Here is a 13,211-nt window from a genome sequence, read left to right on the forward strand (position 1 = left end):
AGGAGGTAGCACTGGCAAAAAATATCAATGATTTAAATGTGATGTATAAGATAGATGCAGGCCATTTATGACATTAGAATTCTTGATGCTGTTAGTAAAAATAAACAATACAGGAGGATAGCAAACTAGTGGTGAAGGAAAAATGTGAGTGTACATTTTTTATAGATTGAATTGAGGTGCTGTGTCAGGCACTGTGGTGTAAGTGTAAAGTACATGGTTTGTAATAAAACAGCCACCAGCCTGATTAACAAAAGTAGTAAATCTCCCACTGTGTTGTTACTTTGGGCAAAGTATTTTATTTTCTGTGCCAAAGTTCCAACCAATGCAAAAATGGGACAATAGTGTTACCTTGCTGATTAGGTTTTGAAGATTAAATGATATGTTATAAAAAGGTGAAGGTTAGAATAGTACCAGGTGAATGACAAACATTGATTGATGCTGAATATTACCTGACAAAGGCAAATTTCAATAACTACCTCATTGTGTGGTTGAGTAAATACACAGGATAATATTTTGAAGCTGTCATACTCTACTCCCCAGCATATAACACTTTGTACAAATAGAACCTATAATCACTCTATTTGGCAAAATATGTAGATGGAGATGTAGCTGCCTGTTAGTCTGTGAGAAGTGCAGAGCTGACATTCTATAGGTAGCTGTTAAAGTACTCAGAGTAAGAGAAGGTGTAGATCAAAGACAGAATCTTTGAGGAAACGCCAAACTTTTAAAGGAGACATAGAACAAGTGTGTTTGGTGAAGATAACTGACTACTAAGTTAGTGCAGTGTATATCTGGGGTGTTACTTACACTCTGTGGGCCTAGGTATGGGTATTTTGCAGTGAGATGCAGGGTGGGAAACACTGAGTATGGGTGGGGGAGCCCAGCTCATGGCTATAATCAGTTAGTATGATTGCATTTGTCACAAACTAGCAATGTGTGGTCAATGAACAACTAAAAAAGTTTTGATGGTACCTGGAGAAACAAGTCAAGAGAACAGCAGGAAAGTTGAATTCAGGTGAAGTTTGGTAGCGGAAAGCTTGATGAAGAAGGAATATTGACAGTGGTGGGAGAAAGCATGAGTGGTGCTAAAAACTGAGTTTTGTACAGGGAAGGAAAGGCAGGGCTGTAACATTGAGGGGCTGTAGAGATTGTTCTAAATTTATAAAAGTTGATTAAGAAAAGCTAAAAATCAGACCCTGCAACCCCTATTTCAGATAAAAGAGAAAAGAGTAAATACAGTGTTCTCAAGAGGAAAATATGAAAAAATATCAGAGAAAAATATCTGATTTTGAGATGACTAGTTTTCTATCTTCTTCTTTACTTCAAATTGCATAATCTTAACAATGGTGTAGTAAATTTAAAAGCCAGAAGGTTTTTTTCAATGCTACAAGTAGGAAATATCTATATTCAAAATGTCAAGGTTAAAAAATAAAATTTTAATAACCTTTGATTTTGTAACAGGTTAAAAATAGTTCAGTGTCTGCTTACTTTCAGGAGAAGAAGGGGAGGTGTAACTGAAATTCTACTTCGTTTCATCCTTGGTTCCAAACAGTCATTTGATTGCCAAGAAAATGAGATCATTTGTCTTCCTCGTGACTGTGCTTTCCTCTCCTTTTCTCTGAGAACATTTGAACAGTAGAAACTTTTTGTTGCTAACAAAAATATTTGGTGCATATTTTTGCCTATTTTGCTTGTACCAATGAAGCAAATGTTAAAGGACAAAACTTTGAGCTTAGTGGGAATACAAAATAATTTTAAAAATTTTAACAAGTTTTTTTGGATTTATGGAAAGTCCTCTTTGGGGACTATGACAGTTTATACAGGTCAGCTGTATAAACTGTTTTTTATTTGATATGGTCAGCTCTATAAACTGTTTTTTATTTGGTATGAAGGGATTGCCATGTACAGTTATAGTTGAGAACAAAACACAGATCATTGCTCTGAACAGCTGAATAAGACAAGTAATAGGACTAAACAAAAATGATTCACATGAGATTTCACTCCATTTTATAGAAATGGTGGCCATTGTAGACACAAATTATAGAAATGAAATTTAATATAAGTGTGGGGAAAATACTTGGGTCTTAAGTTAGAGCAAAAATCATGTGCCAAAGGTTTAGGCTCATACTGTCTCGGGGTACACAAGGATAATAAAATTCTTTACTTATTATTCCAGTATGTATATTCTAATACTTCCCCTTATAATCTTGAAGATCATTTCCTAATGCATTATACTTACTCTATTTGACTTTGTTACCCAAGGCATCATCCGTTTGTGAATGTGTATATCTGTGTATAATGATATAATGTTCTTTTTTTCCCCTAAGATAATGAATTGAAAATAATTGTCAAGAAATGGTATATTTGGAGGCTTGTCTTAATTTTTATTTTTTAAATGTTGAAGTTATGCACATTTATATCAAGGGATATCCCACTGATAGCTTTTCTAAAGAAAGTTACATTGCAATACAAATTAAGTACCAATATTTCAAGTTATTGAAAGAAAACCCTGGCTGAGTATATACCTAGATTGATTGTTATGAGAAATGTTAGGAATTAAGTCAACACCAAATGGAGGTTTTTATTTTCAAAAATTTTTTCAATTTCCTGAAAGGATCTTTATATTCTCAGAATATGACCATCACTAAAATTAGTTGTATGGAACAATAAACATTATGAGAAGCCTGTCACACCCTTTATAAAGCAAACATGAAAGTGATGTGAGATATATCAATGTACAAAGCACAGATGGTGACTGAGTGCCAAAATTTGAACTGATCCTTTTTAGTTGATCATGCATAATTTAATATGTCAGTCAATTGAGGCTCTCCATAAAAAATAGAAAACTTGTGGGAGGTAATTTGAAACAAACCTCTTAGAGCCAATATTAACAATAAGTAGACTACAACATAGCAGGCCAAAAATACATTGGGATGGTTCTTCTGTGTTTGGATTTAGATTTTTTAAATTCTGAATTTTTTTTTATTCCAAACTTCCCTAGAATTCAAAGAATATTAGGTGATTTTTATTCATTTTCATGGAAGTTTGTTTTTTGAGATTAAAGTGTTTTGTAATAATCAAACACATGGATACAAATTTTAAAAAGTGAAAAACATAATTAAGGTTTTTAGAAAGTATGTAAACCATTGATAAAAATATTGATAGTGTTTGTGAAGTGAAAACTTAGGAAAATAAACATAGATAAGTATCTTTTTATGAATAATTATTATGGTTTTGTTGTTTCAAGCGATGTAGTACAAGTGATTTTAAATAAATAGGTGAGATGTGGACATTATAGTAAACATAGTGAGTGGTTCTTTAAAATCTAAATTACAAAAGTACTTCAGATTTTTAAAAATTAAATTTACCTGCTCTATTAATTGCTTAGTCATACTGGTAAATATTTTCTGGCATAGCTTTACTCTTCTAAGTTAATTCTACTATAAAGATTTTATGATGAACTAGTTACATTTGTATAATTGTTTTTGAAGATTTTGAAATAGGAAAGACCAAGAGATTGCAATTTTACCAACTTTTTTTTAGTAAGTCAATAAAGTGTAAGAAGATTGCACATATGCATGGAAAGAAGAGACTATTGAAAGGACAGAACATTTGAAATCCCACCCCAATCTCTGCCCCCAAGTCTCCTTGTTTGTAGCTGGTGGCCTAGAATGGGATAGTTCTTGTCATGGCTCATGAGTAACTGTAAACCTTGCCTAACATTAAAGTGTTATAAGTAACAAGTATTAAACAATTTTTGATTCCCTTTGTTTTGGCCCATGTATATTTTAGGTGCCTGCCATCTTTTCTGTATCTACTAAATTAAATATACATTTTCAGTTAGTGCCTATAACATGTACATAAAAAAATTAACTTCCTCTTTTCCCACATATCCTTACAGATGTTAAATATAGAGTATGAAATTGCATAGATAACCACAACCTTTTTAGTTGTGGAAAATATTGAAATTCACGGATATGTAGTAGGATGTGATATGAACAACATGAAATTCAGATGCAAGCACAACAAGGTATATTAAGTTTTTACTGTTATTTCAACAAAAAATAAAAATATAACATTTCATATTTATCATAAATAATTATACTAAAAATTTCAATGCAATAGACTTAAAACAGAGATGGAAAGCTGGAGACAGAAACTATGGGACTTCTAAAATATCACATATAGTCTTTCACTTTTCTGTAGCTTCAGAACTGCCCTTAGAAAACAAAACAGCTGCCAGGGAAGTAGGGACAAAAGCAGTGGATGCAGAGGGTCAGCCTGCCTTTTGCTCTTTCCTTCTTTTCCGCCTACTTGTCACTACGCCAGAAGAAAAGCCGAAACAGAAGACTCGCTGTGGGTTGTGCTTTGGAAATTTTGACAACAAATGTATAACGTACATGCTCTTAGGGGTTTTCAGAAAAATTAATCCTTTAGTATAGTCATCTAAGCATGGCCCAAATAATTAAAATAAACTAATAGAAAATATGGTTTCTACTTAAGTGAAAAAAAAATGTTAGAAATAATGTTTTTTTTGAGCAGAGGAGAATTTTGACATAATAAGAAAGGCAAAATTTTAACAAGAGAGTATGTGTGACTTTCCCACAATCACACAATGACAGATGTATTAGAACAAATAAATAAATTGGAACTTATATCAACGGACCTCTACCAGCCATGAAATAAAGAGAAACTATTCTGTGTTCTTATATTTATCATCACTCAGTATTTTACCTTCTCTATGGGAGCTTTGGTAATTCTTGTGGTGGAAATGCCATAAATATTTATTTGAATTTAGCCTCTAATACACATCATGAGGATATTTAATAAAAGTGAAAAGGTAGAAGAAGATATGAATCAAAAGTGAGTTCCTGTTTGCAGATGACATGATATTGTACATAAAAAACCCAAAAGAATCCACTCCAAAACTACTAGAACTAATATCTGAATTCAGCAAAGTTGCAGGATACAAAATTAGTACACAAAAATCTGTTGCATTTCTATACACTAATAAACTAGCAGAAAGAGAAATCAGGAAAACAATTCCATTCACAATTGCATCGAAAAGAATAAAATACCTAGGAATAAACCTAACCAAGAAAGTGAAAGACCTATACCCTGAAAACTACAATACACTCTTAAGAGAAATTAAAGAGGACTCTAATAATTGGAAATTCATCACATGCTCTTGGTTAGGAAGAATTAATATTGTGAAAATGGCCATCCTGCCAAAAGGAATCTACAGATTCAATGCAACCCTATCAAAATACCAATAGCATTCTTCAATGAACCAGAGAAAATAGTTCTAAAATTTATATGAATCCACAAAAGACCCTGAATAGTTAAAGCAATCCTGAGAAGGAAGAATAAAGTGGAGGGGATTATGCTCGCCAACTTCAAGCTCTACTACAAAGCCACAGTAATCAAGACAATTTGAATTTGGTACTGGCACAAGAACAGACCCACAAACAAATGTAAAAGACTAGAGAGCCAAGATATAAACCCAAGCATATATGACCAATTAGTATATGATAAAGGAGCCATGGATATACAATGGGGAAATGACAGCCTCTTCAACCGTTGGTATTGGCAAAACTGGACAACTACATGCAAGAGAATGAAACTCGATTACACAAAAGTAAACTCGAAATGGATCAAAGACCTGAATGTAAGTCATGAAACAATAAAACATAGGCAAAAATCTCTTGAACATAAAGATGAGCAACTTTTTCCTGAACGCATCTCCTCAGGCAAGGGAAACAAAATAAAAAATGAACAAATAGGACTACATCATGCTAAAAAGCTTCTGTACAGCAAAGGAAACTATCAGCAGAACAAAAAGGCATCCTACAGTATGGGAGAATATCTTTGTAAATGACATATCTGGCAAGGGATTAACACCTAAAATATATAAAGGACTCACATGCCTCAACACCCAAAAAGCAAATAACCCTATTAAAAAATGGGTGGAGGACATAAACAAACAATTCTCCAAAGAAGAAATTCAGATGGCCAACAGGCAAATGAAAAGATGCTCCACATTACTAATTATCAGGGAAATGCAAATTAAAACCACAATGAAATATTGCCTAATGCCAGTTAAGATAGCCAACACAGAAAAGAATAGGAACAATAAATGCTGGTGAGGATACAGGGAAAGGGGAACCCTCCTACACTGCTGGTGGGAACGTAAACTAGTTCAACCATTGTGGAAAGCAGTATGGAGGTTCCTCAAAAAACTAAAAATAGAAATACCATTTGACCCAGGAATTCCACTTCTAGGAATTTACCCTAAGAATGCAGGAGCCCAGTTTCAAGAAGACATATACACCCCTAAGTTTATCACAGCACTATTTACAATAGCCAAGAAATGGAAGCAACCTAAGTGTCCATCAGTAGATGAATGGATAAAGAAGATGTGATACATATACACAATGGAGTATTATTCAGCCATAAGAAGAAAATAAATCCTACCATTTTCAACAACATGGTTGGAGCTAGAGGGTATTATGCTCAGTGAAATAAGCCAGGCAGAGAAAGACAAGTACCAAATGATTTCACTTATCTGTGGAGCATAAGAACAAAGCAAAAACTGAAGGAACAAAACAGCAGCCAACTCAGAACCCAAGAATGGACTAACAGTTGCCAAAGGGAAAGGGACTTGGTGGGGGGGGTGGGGGTGAAGAGAGGGATAAGGGGAATAGGGGGCATTATGATTAGCACACATAATGTAGGTGGGGGGCACAGGGAAGGCAGTATAGCCCAGAGAAGGCAAGTAGTGACTCTATAGCATCTTACTACACTGATGGACAGTGACTGTAATGGGGTATGTAGTGGGGACTTGATAATGGGGGGAATCTAGTAACCACAATATTGCTCATATAATTGTATACTAATGATACCAAAATGAAAAAAAAGAAAAGAATCAGAAGTGAGAAAATATATGCTGAGGGAGGAAAACCAAAGATCAACTTATTTTCCTACATGAGTTTATGGTAAGGTTGGCCTGTTTGTTGACAAAAGCAGTCTATGCTATAGAATATAATCACACTGCCTAATGGACCAGTAGATTTATTTACAGGTACTTCTAATTTTGACTGTTTTCCCTGTTGGAATTGAAAATAGAGTTGACTCTACTTTCCTAATTAACCCTTTCTGTATCTTTGCAGTGGAGTACATTAAAATGATTTTGCATATTTCACAAAATAGGAATTAGAATGGCAAATGCTCAAATGATACATAAATACCTGCAAATGTGAGAATTACATTTAGGACAGACACTGATACATTTTACCAGCAGAAATACATTATTTTTAACATCTTACAGAAAGGATCCATCAGAGTATGACTGAGTACCCAACCAAAAACAATATAGGGGATGACCAGCTTAGCTAGTTCGTGGATTCTAAATAAACTTTATACATTTTTTATTTCCACTCAGGAGACTTGAAGAACCGTGTCCCTGGAGGCAGTGTAAATCTCTTACACTATTCTTTAGGCTTTCTCTCCAACTTCAGTAACAAACATGGAGGCCTCAGGTGGCATGGTGGGGCAGTATGGAATTCCTGATTTGCCACATAGGTCAGAAGAGCTCTTAAATATCCCAGGGATCTTCAGCAGATATACATAAGAAAGAAACAGATTTCTGTATTGCTAAGTGGATGAGAGTGTGGTTGTTTGTTACTACATCATAGATTACCACATGTGAATCAGTACACTTAACCAAACCTTTTAATTGCTTAACAGAAGTAAATGAAAATTAATAAGAAGTTATCGTAGGTGTGCATAAATAGTCTCTTTCAGAGGGAGCTTGCTTGTACAATTGGAAATAGGAGTAAACTAAAACACTGAGTAGGATTATAGCTGCTTACTTGTTACTAGATAATAACCCCCCTGTAGGCCAAAGCAGAAGTGTACTTTCAGCTGAAACTGAATAGTGGAAAAAAAAAAAGAATTCTGACTCCAGTTCTCAATACCCAGAAGGAGCTGATCTTAAGATGACCCTGTATTTGCCAGTGAATATTACAGAATATTATAGATACTGCCTAGGATAAGGAGACCCAGAGGAATGATGGTAAATTATTTAAGGCAGAATTTTACAAGAAAAATTTCAAGGGAAAAATATCCTGCAAGATACCTAGAATAAGGCACTTATGGGCAAATATATTTGAGAGATCCTGCATGGTCTCCCAGAAATTCAGAAAAGACATTAGCTCATGAAACAAACTCTTAGAAATTATGAGTTAAAGAAATCTGTGTGTTTTTGGAATGAAAGATTATTTTTTTCCCCAAACTCATTTGTTCATTAAATTCTTTGTTCCTATAACCCTACTTAACATCATGAGTTTCTGGCATTTCCAGAACACACCTTTTAGGAATAAAGCTAATATAGAGAACTCCCACAATGATGCAGTTGTAATGAAGACTGGAGAAAAACACTGTAAAAAAGGAAACATGTTGCATTAAAAAGAATTAAAAAGAACAGAAGCCAGAATAGCAGTCATGGAGTACCAACCACCATGTTGGGTGAGCCCCAGCACACCAAAGAAGCCAAACAATTGATCTAACTCTGGCAGCAGTGACAATCTGTGTAGTTAGTCAATGTTCGATGCCATCGCAGCCTAGATACCAATATTCTACTTTCAGGCTTAGAAAATGATGTAAACTCTCGGATATTGAAAGACGTTGGGTCTCTGTTAGAGTTTAAGATTTTGTTTTGTCTGAAAGGACTATCTCATATTGATTTTTTTTGTCTTTTATTAAACGTTCTATTTGAAATACTGAGGGCTGCTTTCTGTCAAATAGGAAATTGGAATGAACCATTTTGATAGTGCATGAGTTTATTTAATGGGATCTTAAGACACCAGCACAGTAAATTTCCTGAATGGTAATAAGGATGCTTAGGGACTTAAGTATCCTTCAAAGATCAAAATGTATATGCCAAGAGTGAGAAAAACAGTTCAATGAGAGAACTAATCACAATTTCTATTAGATTTAGTTACTGATTTTGTTTTGAAAACTGCTCTTCTTTCTAAGAAGACAACATGAATCTTACCTTCAAATGCTACTAGGTCTTTTTGAGTTATTTATAGACAATGAAATGCTTTCTCAAATTGGAGAGATGTACAGACAGATTCAACAAGATATTTGAGAAGGCTTAAGGAAAATGATGATATGGACTTTCTGCCAATAATAATAATAACAAAAGCCTCTTTTCTACTTCGCAACATAAATAGATAGTGATAAAAGGTCTGGAATAAAATGTTAAAATAAAAATAATGATTATCCCTGTATGTAGAAAATTTTGAGTGATTTATTTTTTCTATGTTTTTGTACTTTTTGTTATCCCTCTTTCAAGATAAGATTTTCTTATTTTACCAATCATATAAAGCAAAAAATAATAAGTTTTTATAAAATTAATTTAAAGGAAATAAAGCCTTTCAATTGGACTACAGAAATACAGAGTGGTTTGACAAGATTAGACCCCAAAAATATCAGAACAGATGGATCTAGACAATTAATGTCATCCTGTTATTTATTGTTTGGGAATAAACACATGTTATTTATCACTTGGGAATAAACAGTGAGATATCCAGCTATGCCTGGGGAATCAGACCTTGACAATCTGTATACTTTCGGAGACATAAGTCTGTTTTTTCTCAGATTACTACATAAGCAATTTCAAACGTAATCACCACTGATGACTGGGCCACCTGCTATTTCTTTGACTGGTTTATAATGTTTTCAATTCTTTATAAACCTCTTTTATTTCAGCAGCCTGTTACTGCCAAATTCCTTACAACATTTCCTCAAGAATCATTGTATAGCAGTATGCACCGGTAAATGCATACAATTTTAGGAATGATTTAGGTTAGCAATCTTCCTTGAAAACATCCTAGGTCACATATTACCCATTATCAGGAAGATCCAATACCAGTCAAAATAGGGAGCTGAAAACGCTCAGTGAACATTGATCATGAAAGTGCATTAGTTGAGCAAAATGCCAATCAAATTATGTGCTCAGAGATGAGCTAGAGAAGCTAATGAGGACAAGTGAGCACATCTTTGGCACGCTAACAAATAGCATATTGTACTGTGGCTTCCAGCTCATACTTTCTGTTTAAAATCAAATACTCAAACAATTCCTCAGTTGTGATACACTGTGATCCCAGTGGCAACAGAGTCACACTCATTGCAATTCAGCTTTTTGGGGCTAGTCTGAAGACAGGGTGAATGACAGGAAGCCAAACCACATACTGCCTGATGAGTTGAAGCAGTGTGATCACAAACAAGTCAGGCAGAGAAAACATCATAAAACCCCATTATTTGCAAAGTTGAAGCACTGTGAAACATTGCTGATGGCTGAGAAGTGACAGCAGGGAATGAGAAAAAAAAAAAAAACTGCAGTAGCATGTAAGCTCCTGAATAGGGAAGAGCTCAATTTGTGCAAAAATGTCATGTAGTCCTTGGGGCAGAGACAAAACCCTGCACAATGACAGGTCCTACAAACAGCCGTCATAGCTAGTGACTGACAAGCATTTTGCAAATGTTCTCCATGGACTGCATTGCAAGTAAGAAGTTTGTTTTCAGCCAAGCTCATAGAAAACATTGACACTGAATCTTTTGAAAGATAGCCCTCCAAAGTTATTATCTTTTCCAAGTTTCATAGCTTGATAATGAATCACAGAGTAATCACTTAAATTGTAAATTATACTTTGCCTCATATAATTGCTATATTGTAATTATGCACAGTTAGTGAGATTTAACACCTTTAATTGTTGAAATATGTAAAGAGAATTCACTCATTTTTGGGGTTAAGTATATGCTATGAGAGATTTCAAAATAATTATAGAATTTACAGCAAGTGGAATGTAAGAAAGGAGAAAAGAGCCTGTACTGATGTCATTCTCTGCTTTTTTCTGCACTGAGATACGCACATAGATGCAGAGACAGCACATCTCTTTCCCTGAAAACATTTTTCAACAATTTCCCAGTAGTGGACTTTGCTGGGATTTGTCTCCTAGAATTTTCTCCTCCAGGACTGCTGCAATGGCCAGGGAGACATCCTTGATCTATTAATGTATTTAAGAAGCAGAATAGACAGGGCTTACTAAGTAAAAGGAACTAGGGCAAAGGAGTTTAGAAAAAAATATCTAAGATTTGGTGCTTAGAAATGGAGGAGTTTAGAAAAAAATATCTAAGATTTGGTGCTTGGGCAATGTGTAGATGGTGAATCCAAATATATGTGCAGGATGACAGAAATATATTATTTCAAATCTACCATACGAGCAGCCTGTTTCTCCTCAGACTTAGCCTGCTGCTATTGCATATTCAAAAGGGTATTTGATCGGGTTCTGTAGGATCTGTAACACATATACTCTTACCTTCAAACACATACACACACACACACGAACAGTAAAACATAGTCCTGAAAACACATGCAATTCAATAGTGTAATCTGTTTAATGAATGTTTTATTAAATTTTTCCTTCAGTCAAAACTAGAACAATCAAAAATTTAAAAGTCTATTTATGTTTAATTTCCAGATTTCTCTTCATATTTCAAGAGTTTAGGTAAACTAGTTGTAAGTAATCAACACCAGATTTTTGGGTTATAATCACAACTTCTCTAAACATGGCTATCTGCTCTTAAGTTCTTTAGAAGTTGTGAGAATTTCTCTATAATGAGATTCTTGTGTTAGAATTTACATGGCCTTTGAATGGAAAAGTGGCTTAAATGGAAAGAGCCTAGGCTTTAAAGTGACATTCTGTTGGCTACTGAGTAACTCTGCCTCTGGATAAGACATTCAACATGTCCGAGGTCTCAAATTCTTCATCTGTGCAACAAGCAATGTGACATGTACCCAGCAGTGTTGAAGTGATACTTAGTGATAATTATAACTTACTGGAAAGCATTTTAAATATACTAATTTATTTAATTGTCGTATCAACCACTTTTTACAAATGAGGTACTCCATGCTCCAGGATATTAATTAATTTGTCCAAAATCATATAATATGTGTATGTCTGTATCAGTGTTCACATACAGGCTGGCTTTTCAATTTTGGGTTCTACAGGTTTTCCAAATAAAGCTTACTTTCCATATATTCATTTCAGGACTTTATGTCAGCTGTCTTTCAGTAGAACTCTGTTAGAAAGAGAAAAAGAAACAAGGCACAAAGGATGGTAGCCATTAGAAACGTGCATGATCTTGCATCTTGTGTCAAATGCTTTCGACCTGTATTTTCTCTTCTTATTTTCCCAAAAATGCTATGAGGGAGGCAAATAGGGAAGACATGAGTATCTTTATTTTCAGAAGAAGAAACTTAAACTTGGAAAGGTGAAGCAACATATGAATTCAACTGGTACTTGAACCTACAGCTTTATATAAATTCTTTTTTCTGCTTTATGTCATTTCGATTACATATGCTTAAAGCATCTCAACTGGGAGACCTTTTCATTATAAAGGTATAAATCTCATTAACTTTATCTTTATGTGAGGCAATTCACAAGGAAGAAGGTAAAGGCAAAGATTACAGTCACAAATTCTGGTCCATAAAGTTTCAGTGATGAGCAGGAGTTCATGGGGAGTGTGGAAGGGCTAGTTTCGCTCCTCTGAATTCTTACCCCAAATCACACAGCCACTATCATTTTCCCTCTTCTCTGCATTCAAGTGTTGAGAAGGGAAAGAACGTCAAGGAAAAAATTTGCTTATCTCCTGTATCCCCCCAGAGAATGAGTTCTGATCTTTGTTTTGTTCATTTATTCTTTTTGTAGCATGACTAACAGATTTTTAGATACCTGGCTATCACGGTGGAAGTGAAAAGGGAGCCAGGAAAGGACTTTTCAGTCTATGAGCACAGAGTCTTCTTTTCAGTGAGAAGGGGGCAGCTTTTTGTTTTCAGGTATGTGAGAATAAATCATTATACATATTCCCATTCATGTGTATTCCCATTCCCATCCCATCCCATTCTTAATATTTTCAAAAAATAAGATAAAGTCATTTTATCCATATAGCCTCACGTGTGCTTATTTGCAAGACCTGAATGGCACTCACATGGATTTAGAGGATTAGATAACCTCATCCTTAATAAGGGTTTATTGAAAATCTCTAATCTGTTTGGGTAGCTTACTCTTTGATGTGTAAATTGTTCCTCGGTAACTAAGACTGAAAAGAGGTTTGCTTTACCAAATGTAACCTTTCCATTCAAA

This window comes from Manis pentadactyla, chromosome 17 (assembly GCF_030020395.1).
Source record: "Manis pentadactyla isolate mManPen7 chromosome 17, mManPen7.hap1, whole genome shotgun sequence".
Lineage (NCBI taxonomy): Eukaryota > Metazoa > Chordata > Mammalia > Pholidota > Manidae > Manis > Manis pentadactyla.